This window comes from Nelumbo lutea, chromosome 4, assembly GCF_056320005.1.
Source record: "Nelumbo lutea isolate HS-2025 chromosome 4, American lotus-T2T, whole genome shotgun sequence".
Classification (NCBI taxonomy): domain Eukaryota; kingdom Viridiplantae; phylum Streptophyta; class Magnoliopsida; order Proteales; family Nelumbonaceae; genus Nelumbo; species Nelumbo lutea.
In genome coordinates this window covers 29,627,252-29,641,488 of record NC_142687.1, presented here as the reverse complement: position 1 = coordinate 29,641,488, position 14,237 = coordinate 29,627,252, and positions in this window count along the sequence as shown.

The following is a 14,237-nucleotide window of genomic DNA, read 5'->3' as shown; positions in this document are numbered from 1 at the left end:
CTTGTAGAAAACCAATTGGATAGAAAAATAAAATCTCTTAGGAGTGATAGAGGTGGAGAACATGTCTCTAACCTATTTGGTGATTTTTGTACACAAAATTGAATCATACACCAATTAACCATGTCTTTCACCTAATAATGACACTTTAGGTAGAATTCAAAGGAAAAGATTCCCTTCATCAAGATTAAAAGACTATTGTATCTACTTGAATGAGGAGTCTCTTGATGATCCGATTGATTTTGAAGATGCTATGGATGCACTTGATAAATAAAAGTGGTGTAAAGCTATATAAGATGATTTAGACTCAATAAACAAAAATCGAGTTTGAGAATTAGTTGATTTACCTAAGAATAGGAAACCTATAGGGTGTAAATGGATGTTAAAGAGAAAACTCAATGTTGATGGGTCCATAGAAAAATACAAGGCAAGTTTAATAGCGAAAGGGTTTATACCCAAGTAAAAGGGATTGATTATAAGGAGACTTACTCTCGAGTTGCCAAGTTTACCTCTATTAGAATCCTAATGTCTTTAGTTGCCTTTTTGGACTTAGAATTATGCCAGTTAGATGTCAAAACTATTTTTCTCAATGGAAAGCTGAATGAAGAAATATACATAACTCAACCCAGAGGTTACATAATAGAGGGACAAGAAAATAATGTGTATAAATTAAAGAAATCATTATATGGTTTAAAACAGTCTTCTAGGATGTGGTACCATACCTTCCATAAAGCAATCTCTAAACTTGGATTTTTACCTAATCCATTTGATCATTGTGTTTACTCTTTGAATAGTGGGAGCAGTTTTGTTGTTCTTCCATTATATGCAAATGATATTCTTATTACTGGAAATGATGTATCTATAATTAATGACAACAAAGATTGGTTAAAAATCAACTTTGAAATGAAAGAATGGGTGATGCAAGTTATGTACTTGGAATTAAAATAGAAAAAGGTAGGAACACTAAAACCTTGACTCTTTTTACTTAGAGAAAATCCTAAAGAAATTCAATATGAAAGATTATAATGGTGTTGAAACTCCAATTTGTAAATGAACCAAATTAAGTAGAGATATGACTCTCATTAATGATGAAGAAATAGAGAAAATGAAGTACAGACCCTATGCTCAAGCTATTGGTAGCTTGATGTATGCCATGCTTTGCACATGACCAGATATCTCATATGCAGTAGGTCTTGTTAGTAGATACCAAAGTAACCCAAGTAAAATACATTGGAAGACTGTTAAAAGAATATTTAGATATTTGCAGTTAACAAAACACTTCAAATTAACCTATTATGTAAACGACCTAGAGTTACTAGGTTATTGTGATGCTGATTTTGTAGGTGATCGGGATGATAGAAAATCCACAACTAGGTACTTATTCCTCTTAGGAGGAGGTGTTGTCTCATGGACAAGCAAGAAACAAAGCTGTATAGCCAAATTCACCATGGAAGTTGAGTTCATCTCTTGTAGCTCTACGGCATCTGAAGTAGTTTAGATTAGGAGATTCTTGGAAGAACTCCGAATTCCTGATGTGCCAATAGGAGCTGTGAAGATCTTCAATGACAATCAAGCTGCTATTAAGACAATTAAAAATGGTGAGATCAGCTTTAAAGGGAAACACATATATCTCCATTACCGGTATTTGTATGATGTCTACCAATGGAGTGAGATCCTGGTAGAATATGTGCCTACAAAAGATATGGTTGTTGACCCTTTGACTAAACCCATTGCAATTACAAATTATGTAAGGCACGTTAAAGCAATGGGATTGGTAGGCACCCATTTATCTCGGGCCTAACTAGCCAAGTGGGAGATGATGGTAGAGTGGCCATAAGCCCTCGTTTAATCCTCAACATGTTGGAATATCCAATGGCCATGTGACAAGCCACAATTTGATGGTTGATAGTTGATGGTCATCTCCATGCAACACTCTCACACACAATCATTCATTTTAAATAATTACCTATTTATTTATTTTCTATAAAAAATAAATTTATTTGATTGCTTATTTGAAAACATTTTCATGCATGGAGATACCAATGTTGTTGGATAATTTGGATCCATATTCCAATTCTTTTTGGATTAATGGATATTCATTTGACCCAGTGTAGACCGGATGACCAAGTGGTTAGATCCTTGGTCAACTTGAGACACTTGTCTCAAATCTGATGGAGCATAAATTATAATGTTAAGGAATACTTATCTCAATTGGTTATTCTTGTAACTTTTGTTCCTAGTGTCAAGGAACTTAACGTTGGAGAAGCAAATATATAAGGGATTTCTCCCAAGTGCTTCAACACATTGAGATAGGCTCTTTACTGAGAAAAGAAAATTGTCCTCTCAGCTTTAGCTCTAATTAGATTAAGCTATTCTTTCTTGCACATTGTTTGAGAGGTTGGTGTCTCAAATCCTATACTGTGAAGCTGCTACTATTCTCTTTGCATGTAGGTAAGACAAACAGAGATCCGAGCTGTTCGATTCTACATGCACTTGGATCAACAGTATTACTGCTCACTGCGTAAGTTCGTAGTTCAGCAGTTATCATTGCTGATTACTTCTGGTCAAGATTGTTTCCACCGTCATCAAGATTTCTTGATGCCAGATTTATATTTTTGCTACAATAGTAACAATTATTGACAGAGCTCGTTGTTGAAGACTACTCTATTTTGACAAAATTTACAGTTTCTTAATAGAGCCCGTTGTTGAAGATTGCTCTGTTTCTTGACAAAATTTACAGAGTTTCTTGATAGAACTCATTGTTAAGTTCAGTTTATTACCTCCATCCCACGGATAATTCCGAGGCTATATTGGTGTCATCTCCACTCACTGGAGAGAATTACTTCACATGGCAGCGTGCGACGAGGAATGCCTTACACGCCAAGAATAAATTCAGTTTTGTAGATGGCATGCTTGAAAAACCAGATTGATCCACAACTAAGGAGAAAGCATGGACAAAATGTAATTCCATGGTCATCTCCTGGCTGTTCAATTCCTTAGATCATGAACTCCACGAGAGTGTGGTCTATGCTGATACAACAAGAAGAAATTTGGAGGGATATCAAGGAATGTTTTTCTCAAGCTAATGCTCCATGAGTCTATTAGCTAAAAAGAGATCAACCTAATTGCTACTTGTACCATTATTCGTGACAATTGCGGATCACCGAAATCATGGATAGTAGTAGGAAAATCAACATTAGTTCAGTTTGTCAGACTAATTAACATTAACATCCAATAAAAATGTGCACAAAAACCAATGAATACTTGAATTAAAAAGAAAGAAAATAAAATAACTACAGAACCTCATAATGACACAATCGAACCTCCCCCCTTGAACCAGAAAAAGAAGCTTAGCTACTCATGATCTACGCAATATCCATGCTCTTCTTCTCCATAGCCGAACTGCCTTCTTGCTTCTTGGTCTTCTTGATGATCTCTTGGATCTTGGAATGAGTGATTGCTAGAGCTGGTTCGCCCCCCTCTTTATATAGCCAAAGGAGAGGGCTGTTTTCCAACTCCTTCTAGGAGATCATCTTATCTTTAGGGTGTTTTGATCTTATCTTGAACTAATCCTATCCTATCTCTTATCTAATGCTCTAATCTCAATCTTCTTATCTCTCTAGGATTACATTCAAAACTTTAGATCTGATAAAACTCTCTCCTTGGAGATTACATTCAAAATTCGGACTCTTAACTCTTGAATTCGAGTTGGGCTGCTTCAACGTACTTCTGCGAATTGGGCTTAAGTTGTGAAATGGGCTTGGCTGCGAACTTGCTCCGACTTTGGGCTCGTTTTCGTACTCGATGTAATAAGTATCTGACCTAGGAAGTAGGAAGTGGGTACCCCAACAACTTTGTACTAGAATGGGCGAAAGGCTGGTGTACATATGACATAATTAGATTTAGCAAAGAGAAAGATATGATATCTGATAATCAAGAATGGGTGATGATGAAAAACATATTTACGTAAAAAGCAAAGTGAAAAAGATGAAGAAAGTAAATTTTTGTTCCCAAATTCCAAGTTGTATGTTTTGTACCTGTAGTTGGACTTGGACATGTCAAGGTTCCATTTTGATGTTTTCTAACACAACGGAGTTCTTTCCTGTCACACTTGTTACATTGCGGGGGGAATTCCCATTGAAGAGAAAACCCGGCCTCCAAGTGAGGCAGGAGCTGGTCATCCCCATCCAGTGGTTCACGCACGGGAATTTGGTAGACCGAACATCTATCTGGAATAGACGGCAGACTCTGTTCAAATTTGTGATTACCGAGGAATAGATCATGGTCTCGGCAATGTGGGTACTGATGAAACCCAGGGAGCTGTAGGGGCTGAAACTGATGATGATGATGATCTTCACGTTTGCAACTGAACAAAGTCAAATTGGGGCTAATTACTCTAAAGGAGAGAGAATCGAAAGTGGATGATGGGAAATTCTTTATGTCATCACATAAGCCAAATTCCAAGCTGCGATGGAGTGAGGAATCACGTATCACAATTGTGTTATTATCACCAAAAATAGATTGAACTTGGTAAGATCTTTCTCCTTCGCCAAAGCCGAATAGGATCGTGGGTCTTCCATCTTGACATTCTAAACGTAAGGTGCTCATCAGTCCGCATTCCGGGTGGGTAGCGTTGGAGAAGACACTGTTCCCACAGTGGAATGGAAGACACGACTGTTCCAAGTTGTCATCGGCTGAATGAAGAGCCAAGTGAAATGACACAAGGAAGAGGAAGGAGTAAACACCACCAACAACAAAGCCATGGGTGTCCATCTCACAGTACTAGACGAACGAGAGTTTAGCTTCACTTATTCCATGGGGGATCCGTGTTCCAGATTCCAAGCACTCCGTGAAGGACGATTCAACGCCACCATTCTCCAGGAAGAGAGAGGTTGTGGGACTTATTCCATGGGTCACGTCGTCAGTTGACTTGGAGAGATATTCGAAGCCTCTCTTTTCCTGGAGAATGGTGGCGTTGAATCGTCCTTCACGGAGTGCTTGGAATCTGGAATACGGATCTGTTGAATTGTCAGTCATCGCCTTGCAAAGCCAACTGTACAAAGACCCATCACAATCAAGAGTCAAGACTGTACAAAGCAGACTGATTGCAACCTTCTTGATACGTTATATATTATGGTTTATACTCACTGCTCAGGGCCTGTTCGGGAGGGATTCAGCATTGATTGAACCACGTTTACTGAACCTTTTTTGGAGAAGTTACCACAACTATTTTAATAGGAAAACGTATTTACGTATTTACATATGTTGTGCAACCGCAATAAGAAAGCATACATAAATTTGAACTTCTACAAAGGTATGGTCAACCGCAATAAGAAAGCATACCATAATCATAGATTTGAACCCTTCTCTCTCAGTTTCGAAAAGGATACAAATACAAATATATATGTAGAGTGTGCAGAACCTTAATTGTGTTTTGTATATGTTTGTATTCTTTCCAAACTGAACCTCTGTCTCAATTGTCTCAACTCCCAATTGTTCAAGTGACTTCACATGTATTATAGGCTTAAGTATATAAAATCTTAATCACACAAAACTAGCATTTCTAAAACAGAATTAACTAAATCATTAAGTTCATATTAACATTATTAAATATTTCCTTATAAAGTGGTTATTGTATTAACATTATTAAATAAAGTTAGGATGAATAATGCAATTTTTATTATTTAGAGGCCCTTATATTTCACATAGGGCTGCAAATGGATTAATTATATCATATGGAAACTTGTATCCGAATCTGATCTAAAATATAATTGGATTTGAAAACATGGGATTTAGATCAAAACTTGCTTTTTATCCGATTCCGTTTTAACTTTTTTAAATACAAACCAAATTAAAAGGCTAATTATTTTTCAAGTTTTATATATAATAAATTAATATAAATATAACATATTGAACTTATTATGTATAATGTATAATATAATATAGGGTAAATTTCTTAAACTACCCTTGTGGTTTAGCTAATTGACCAAGCATACCCCTACCGTTTGACTATTGTATAATGCTACCCCCATTGGTTCTAACAATTGATCAACTTTACCCTTACTGTTACGATCCGTTAATATTCCATCACAAGTCATCTATTACTTTTTCGAAAAACCTAATTTTACCCTTCATCCCTCTCCTCCCTTCTTCTTCTTCTTCTCCTCCTTCATTGTCTTCTTCAAGACCCACTGGCACCTCCTGCCAATCTACCAATGAAAACCCAGAAGCTCGAGGGAATTCTTTAATTGCTTTTCTCAGACGTTATCTAGGAAGCAACAGTTCTAAGGAATTCTTTCCCTGCTCTTCTCGAATTACGAGCACCTTACGGGCAGCTCGCTTCCAAGCAGCTCCGAGAGCCTAAGAATCTGAACCAGCACTTACAAGCTCGTCGAATTATGGGCCAAAAGGAAAAGTCTACTCCCTTCACCGAGTTAATTTCAGCTCGGGAGTAAGGGGCAAATGATGAGGGCGGATTTGGCCCTCCAATGACATTCTGACACTTGGCACCTCATGACAACTAAGTGTAGCCTCTTGACAACTAGATAGCTCGAGCTCGCCACAGGCAGCTCGCCACAGGCAATTCACTACAGGCAACTCGCCACAGGCAATTCACTACAGGCAACTCGCCACAAGCAGTTCGACACATGTAGCTCGCCATAGGCAGCTCGCCATATGCAGCTCACCCTCATATAGCCTAGCAACTTAGACAATTCGACACTGCACAAGCAGCTCACCACTAGGCAGCTCGCCACTAAGCAGCTAGCCACCAGGCAGCTCGCCTCCTAGTCAGACCGACCACCACATGATGACCCCGAGGAGCTCACCACCGTACCCCGCATTTTACGGGATTGTGGCTTGTAACGGCTATATTAGCTGACGCAACGTGGAAGCAATGAGAACCGAAGCTGGCTATGCAAGCACCGGGTGATCGCTAGCTTCTAGCAAAGAACACCAAATTCTCTAAGAGAGAGAAAAGGTGGCGAAAATAGGAAGAAGAGAACTCGAAGAAATTTTGAAAATATGAAGTATGAATTGACTCTTAATTTTGGGAAAATAGCAGTATTTATAATACATTTGGAAATTATAAAAGAACTAGGAAACAACAACTAGGATAGATCCAAATATCTAATTTGATAGGATCGAACTCTCCTTGGTTTGATCTCCACCGTCCGATCTCCCTAGATGCATGAATCTTGGATTATCTTGCTAGTCTTGATGCTTCTTGGAGTCTTTCTTGATAATCTTGGAAGAGTCTTGGAAGAGTCTTGTTTTATCTTGCTAATCTTTGGAAGAGTCTTGCTTTATCTTGCTAATCTTGGATCAATTTTTGCTAATCTTGAATTCTTAAACTTAACATATCTTGAATTGACCTTATCCTAGGAGCGGCCGCCCCTAGGGGTGAGATGGGCCTTGTGATGGGCCTCCATCATTCTCCCCCACTTGGAGAGAACTCGACCCCGAGTCGTGACTAGGATAGGCAAGTATTATTTCCGACAGGTACCGATGAAGGTCAGCAACGTTGAAGGTCTTGGATATACCCATATGATCTGGTAAATCCACTACATAGGCATTGTCATTAATCTTCTTCACGATCTTGTATGGACCATTCTTCCGAGGCTTCAACTTGTTGTAAGTACCTATGGGAATCATTTCCTTCCTTAAGAAGACCATAACCTCATCTCCTACGTCAAACACTTGAGGTCGGCGGTGCTTGTCTGCGGCCATCTTGTACTTGGCATTCGATTGCTCTAGATTCTGCTTCACGGCCTCTTGACGGACTGGATTTGTTCTGCCATCTGCTCTGCTGAGATACTGGTGCTAGGTACTTTGGGTAGCTTCACTAAATCCAGTGCATGGTTAGGGACCTTCATGTATATGATGGAGAATGGGGATCTTCCTGTAGAACTGTGCACTACATTGTTATAGGCGAACTCAGCCTGGGCAATGGCGAAGTCCCACTGTTTTGGCCTCTCCCGGCATATGCTGTGGATTAAATTCCCTAAGGTCCGGTTTACCACTTCTGTCTGTCCATCTGTCTGCGGATGGGTTGTACTGCTGAAATTAAGTGATGAATCAAACAACCTCCACAGGGTCATCCAAAAGTGACTGAGGAACCGTGTGTCACGATCTGAAGTGATGGTCTTGGGTACCCCATGCAAGCGGACAATCTCCCTGAAAAACAATTTGGCTGTTGTAGTTGCATCTACTATTTTCTTGCATGGGAGGAAGTGAGCCATTTTTGAGAATCTGTCAACCACCACGAAGACGGAGTCCATGTTCATTTGGGTCTTTGGCAAGCCTAGCACAAAATCCATGGACAAGTCTTCCCATATAGCAGTAGGAATGGGTGGGGGCATGTAGAGACCTGTGATATGGGTTTGTCCCTTAGCTGTCTGACAAACATAGCACCTGCTTACAATGGTAGACACGTCCCTTCTTAATTTTGGCTAGTAATATCGCCCCTTAACTACTTCTACTGTTTTGTCCCTTCCCAAGTGTCCTGCTAATCCACCCCCATGCAGATCCCTGATGATCTTTTCGCGGAGGGAAGTGCAAGGGATACACAGTTGTTCCCCTTTCATAAGGAACCCATCATAAATAAATAAGTCTTCTGCTGGCTGTTTATTCACACATTTCTCCCATACCTGTTGGAAATCTTCATCCTAGATATATAAGTCTTTTAGGCACTGAAAACCCACAATCTTAACACTGAGGGTCTTGATGAGAGCTACACGCTTATTAAGTGCATCAGCCACTTTATTTTGCTGTCCTATCTTATACACAATTTTATATGGGAACTTGTCTAGGAAAGTAGACCATTTGGCATGTAAATCACTTCTTAATTGCTTTTGCCCACTAAGATATTTTAGGGCCTGGTGGTCAGTATAGAGAACAAATTCTTTTGCAATTAAATAGTGTTCCCATGTCTTCAAGGCTCTAACCACAACATAGAACTCCTTGTCATAAGTAGACCACCTTCTCCTGCCTTCACATAATTTTTCACTGAAGAAAGCAATTGGTCTTTTCTCTTGGGACAATACAGCCCCTATGCCAACTCCACTGGCATCACATTCAACTTCAAATAATTTATTAAAGTCTGGCAAGGCAAGAACAGGAGCAGTACATACTTTTTCTTTTATGAAAGCAAAACTTTGCTCTTGTTCTTCTCCCCATTGAAATTTACCATTTTCAAGCATTTAGTAATGGGAGACATGATACTACTAAAATTCTTAATAAAATGCCTATAAAAGGTTGCCAACCCATGAAATCGCCTAACATTTGTGATAGTGGATGGGGTCGGCCACTCCCTAATGGCTTTCACTTTTTCCTCATCTACTTTCACACCATCCTTGCTTATAATAAATCCTAGAAATAATAAATTATCATTCATAAAGATGCATTTCTTCAAATTAGCATATAATTTATTTTTCCTCAATGTTTTCAGGACCTCCCTAATATGCCCCACATGCTCAGTGATAGATTTGTTGTATATCAAAATATCATCAAAATAGACTACCACAAATTTACCGATGAATGGGCGCAATACCTGGTTCATCAGCCTCATGAATGTGCAAGGTGCATTGGTTAGCCCAAAGAGCATGACTAACCACTCGAACAAGCCATCTCTAGTCTTGAAGGATGTCTTCCATTCATCTCCGGGATGGATTCTGCTTTGATGATATCCATTCCTGAAATCTATTTTTGAGAAAACTACAGCTCCGCTCAGTTGGTCCAGCATGTCGTCCAGCCTAGGAATGGGAAATTTGTACCCAATAGTAATCTTGTTAATGGCCCTGCTGTCGACACACATTCTCCAACTGCCATCCTTCTTAGGTGTAAGTAAGTCAGGTACTGCACAAGGACTCATGCTGATTTGAATGTGTCCATTTTTCAATAATTCTTTTACCTTTTCTCATAAGATTTCATTCTCCTTAGGACTCATCCTGTAATGTGGGAGGTTATGTAGACTAACACCTAGAACAAAATCAATATGGTGTTGTATATCTCTCATGGGAGGGAGTTCATCTGGTAACTCCTATGGAACTACATCATTAAATTCATCTAGTAGTCCTTGTACTTCAGCTAGAATTTTATTTTCATCATTAACATCTTCTCATTTTACTACTAACAAATGTATTTCATGAGTATCCTTACATTCTTTAACAAATTCAGCATGATGATGGGTGATGGTAAGGAAATTCTTCCCATGTGCCTTTGGAGTATTTGTAATATTTTTTTTCTGCTATGGGTAACAAAGTATAACGTGTACCCTCTTTTTCAAGTTGGTAGGTATTCTTTCTACCCATGTGCCTTGCATCTGTATCAAACTGCCAAGGCCTCCCTAAAAAAATATGGCAAGCATCCATATCAACAATATCACAATATACTTCATCATGCTACTTACCAATTGAAAAAAGGCACCTTGTAGCGTTCTTCCACTCGTACGCCGCCTCCTTCCTTGATCCACCCAATTGTGTATGGGTTGGGATGTTTTTCAGGAATCAGCTGTAATTGTTGGATGACATCCCTGCAAATAATATTTTCCTGACTGCCACTATCAATAATTAAATTAAATAATTTTCCCTTGACAGTACATCTGGTACGAAATAATCTGTGCCTTTGAGAAGTATCCTTACTTTTTTGAGACAACATTAATTTTCTTACCACACAAGTATACTCCTCATGTTCATATGGATCCTCTTCATCCTCCCCATCAGGTCCACAGTATACTTCCTCCTCAATATCTTCTTCCTCTTCCCTTTCTACCATATTAACTGCCTTCCTCCTGGGACAGTCACTGGATCTATGTCCCACCTCATTACATTTAAATCATTTAATAGGAGTAGGCCTTGCATAAGGGTTACTGGGTTTAGGAGGGTTGGAAGGATTACCTTGCGTATGTCCACCTGTAGTAGCCTTACCGGCGTTACTTGTGCATGCCGGGTGAGAAGGTTGTACTGCTGGGACTGATTTGTTCCTGTCGACAGTTGCCGGTCTGTTGTCGCTCCCACTGCACACTGAGAACCATCTGTACACATTAACACCACGTGAACTCTGCACACACCTCTGATAAGATTCAAACATATATTGTTCATAATCATGAGGTAAAAATCTACCTCCGATTAATTGTTTCATGCACCTCCAGGTTTGAACAGGACCCCTTCCTTCTCTCATTCGGGTCTCTCTCATCCATTCCCACCAAACAGATGTGCCTCCCTTTAATCGGAAAGCTACCAGTTTTACCCTTTGTTCCTCTAGTATCTCCATATAATCAAAGAACCTACCGACTTCTGTGATCCAATCCAGAAGTCCCTCTATACCAAGATCTCCACTAAAAGTAGGAATATCTTCCTTGAGTTTAAATTCATCATTATTCCTACGGGGATTGAAATTAACTTGATTGTGCCAATTTCTGTCATTTTTGTCATTTACGGGAAGAACTAGAGCACCACCAAATTCTAAATCATCATCACTGTCGTCATCAAGAACTGGTCGTCAAAACGCAATATTGACGAGTGGTCTGTCATGGTCATCTCCTTCGATTTGATGTGGATGTTCCCGATTCCATGGAGCAACCTCCCGTAACAAGGTTCGCAGTTGTTTAGCCATCTCTGCCAACTACTGCTCGATGTTACGTGTGGTTGTACGTTGTTCTTCGATTGCTCTCCAAACAACTAGAAACCCCTGATCTCCGTCACGGGGTGGGTTGCGACTGCTACCGTCTGGGTTGGACATGACTGGGCGAATTCCCTGCTCTGATACCACCTGACGCAGCATGGAAGCAATGAGAACCGGAGCTGGCTATGCAAGCACCGGGTGATCGCTAGCTTCTAGCGAAGAACACCGAATTCTCTAGGAGAGAGAAAAGGTGGCAAAAATAGGAAGAAGTGAACTCGAAAAAATTATGAAAATATGAAGTATGAATTGATTTTTAATTTTGGGAAAGTAGCATTATTTATAATACATTTGGAAATTGTAAAAGAACTAGGAAACAACAACTAGGATAGATCCAAATATCTAATCTGATAGGATGGAACTCTCCTTGGTTTGATCTCCACCATCCAATCTCCCTAGATGCATGAATCTTGGATTATCTTGCTAGTCTTGATGCTTCTTGGAGTCATTCTTGATAATCTTGGAAGAGTCTTGGAAGAGTCTTGTTTTGTCTTGCTAATCTTTGGAAGAGTCTTGCTTTATCTTGCTAATCTTGGATCGGTTCTTGCTTATCTTGAATTCTTGGACTTAACCTTATCTTGAATTGACCTTATCCTAGGAGCGGTCGTCCCTAGGGTTGAGATGGGCCTTGTGATGGGCCTCCATCATTAGCTCACCCACTCCCCGAGTCAGGCGGAAATGGGAAACCTTACCGGTTAGTGGCTTTATCCCCGCCTAACACGAAAGCAGGTCCCATCACAGCGGGAATCCAGGAACTGCTCCACCAAACCCATAAGGACTCCAGTATATAAAGGCCTCAGCCCCCAGGGGCGAGGAGAGAGGTGATCCCTGCTCACTAGCTCTCTCATTCTCTTATATCATTTTCAGCTCTACTACTAAGTGCTGACTTAGCCATCAGAGTGACCTCGCTGGGTAAACACCCCCGGTCTCTCTGATTCAGTTCTCGCATGTCCCTCAGCTCTCGCCGTCTACAAAGATGAGCAGATCATCTTCTGCAGGGAGGATGGGTTCCTCAGTTCCCACTGATGAGACCAAAATGAACCCTAATTTTATCCCCTAATATTCACTATTTTACATTTATTTAGCACTTAAATGGACTCATTACTCTTGTATTTCGATTCAGGGCAATAAAGAAGGCAATTGGAAGAAAACAGAGCAAATCGGGTGATTTTGCACAGTTTCGGCGACAGTCAGTAATCTGGGCCTAACTCTCAATTCCGGACACTGAATTGGACAACTCAAGAAGCATTAGAAAGATGAAAGGAAGGCCCACAACTTTTATGTTTTGGGTTTTAACAGATTCGGCCCGCATCGAGTACGAAAACGAGCCCAAAGTCGGAGCAAGTTCGCAGCCAAGCCCATTTCACTACCGTTAGTAAGTTGGAGGTGCAGAGCTCCGGGAAACTACCATCACAAACGGTAGTCAACCCCAAGGAGAGTGTAAGTGCAGTGGTGCTAAGAAGCGGGAAGGAACTACATCTAGAACCTACATCACCAAGGAAGGTGGATAAAGGGCAGGAAGAAGACAAGGTGCAGCTCAAGAGTTAGAGAGAACGTTTCAGCCATGGTCAAGAGGACCTTACCAAAAAAACATGTTGATCCTGGTATGTTCACCCTACCTTGTGTGATTGGCAATAAGCAAATCGAGTATGCCATGCTAGACTTAGGTGCATCTATCAACGTCATGCCATACTCGATTTACTATGGTTTGAGATTAGGTCCTTTAAGGGAAACTAAAACTGTTATCCAATTAGCTGATCATTCTAACACCTTCCCAGAAGGGATTGTTGAGAATGTAATGGTGCAGGTTAACGATTTAATTTTTCCAGCTGATTTTTACATTCTGAAGATGGAGGAGGACACGATTGAAAGTTCAGCCCCACTTCTATTAGGCAGGCCATTTATGAAAACGGCCAAGACCAAAATAGATGTGGATGAGGGTACCCTCTTCGTCGAATGTGATAGAGAGACTATTAAATTTAATATTTTTGAAGCTATGAAGTACCCAAATGAAGACCATTCGGTTGATACTATTGATCCAACTGTGCAGGAATTTTTTGAAAAATATATGAATGAGGAGCTAGAATCGAGTGCACAATTGGATATGAAGGCCCCTATTCCAGAATTGAACCCGCCCATGATGGATGGAAGGGGAGCACACCGAAAGCTGAAACCACGAGAGCTAAAGTAGCAAAGGAGGACGTCGAGCATAACGACGTTAAACAATTGCGCTTGTGGGCGGCAACCCATTGTGTTTAATTAATTTTGTTATTTTGTTTGGTTTTGATTTTTGTGTTTAGCAGGAACCCAACAAGACAAACAGGGAAGTACCCCCAAATCCTTCTACTTTATGCATAATCACATACATTGGGGACAATGTATAACTTAAGTGTGGGGGGATTACGGAAATCTGATGGAAATTTGGGATACCTTATCTTCTTGAAATTTCTGCTCCCTGGGAACTTATCCTTGAACGATTTCAACTTATTAGGAATCATGTGCTTAGGATGAATAGATAAGATAGGATGCAAGTATGACTAACTGAATCTTTCTTGGCTGCA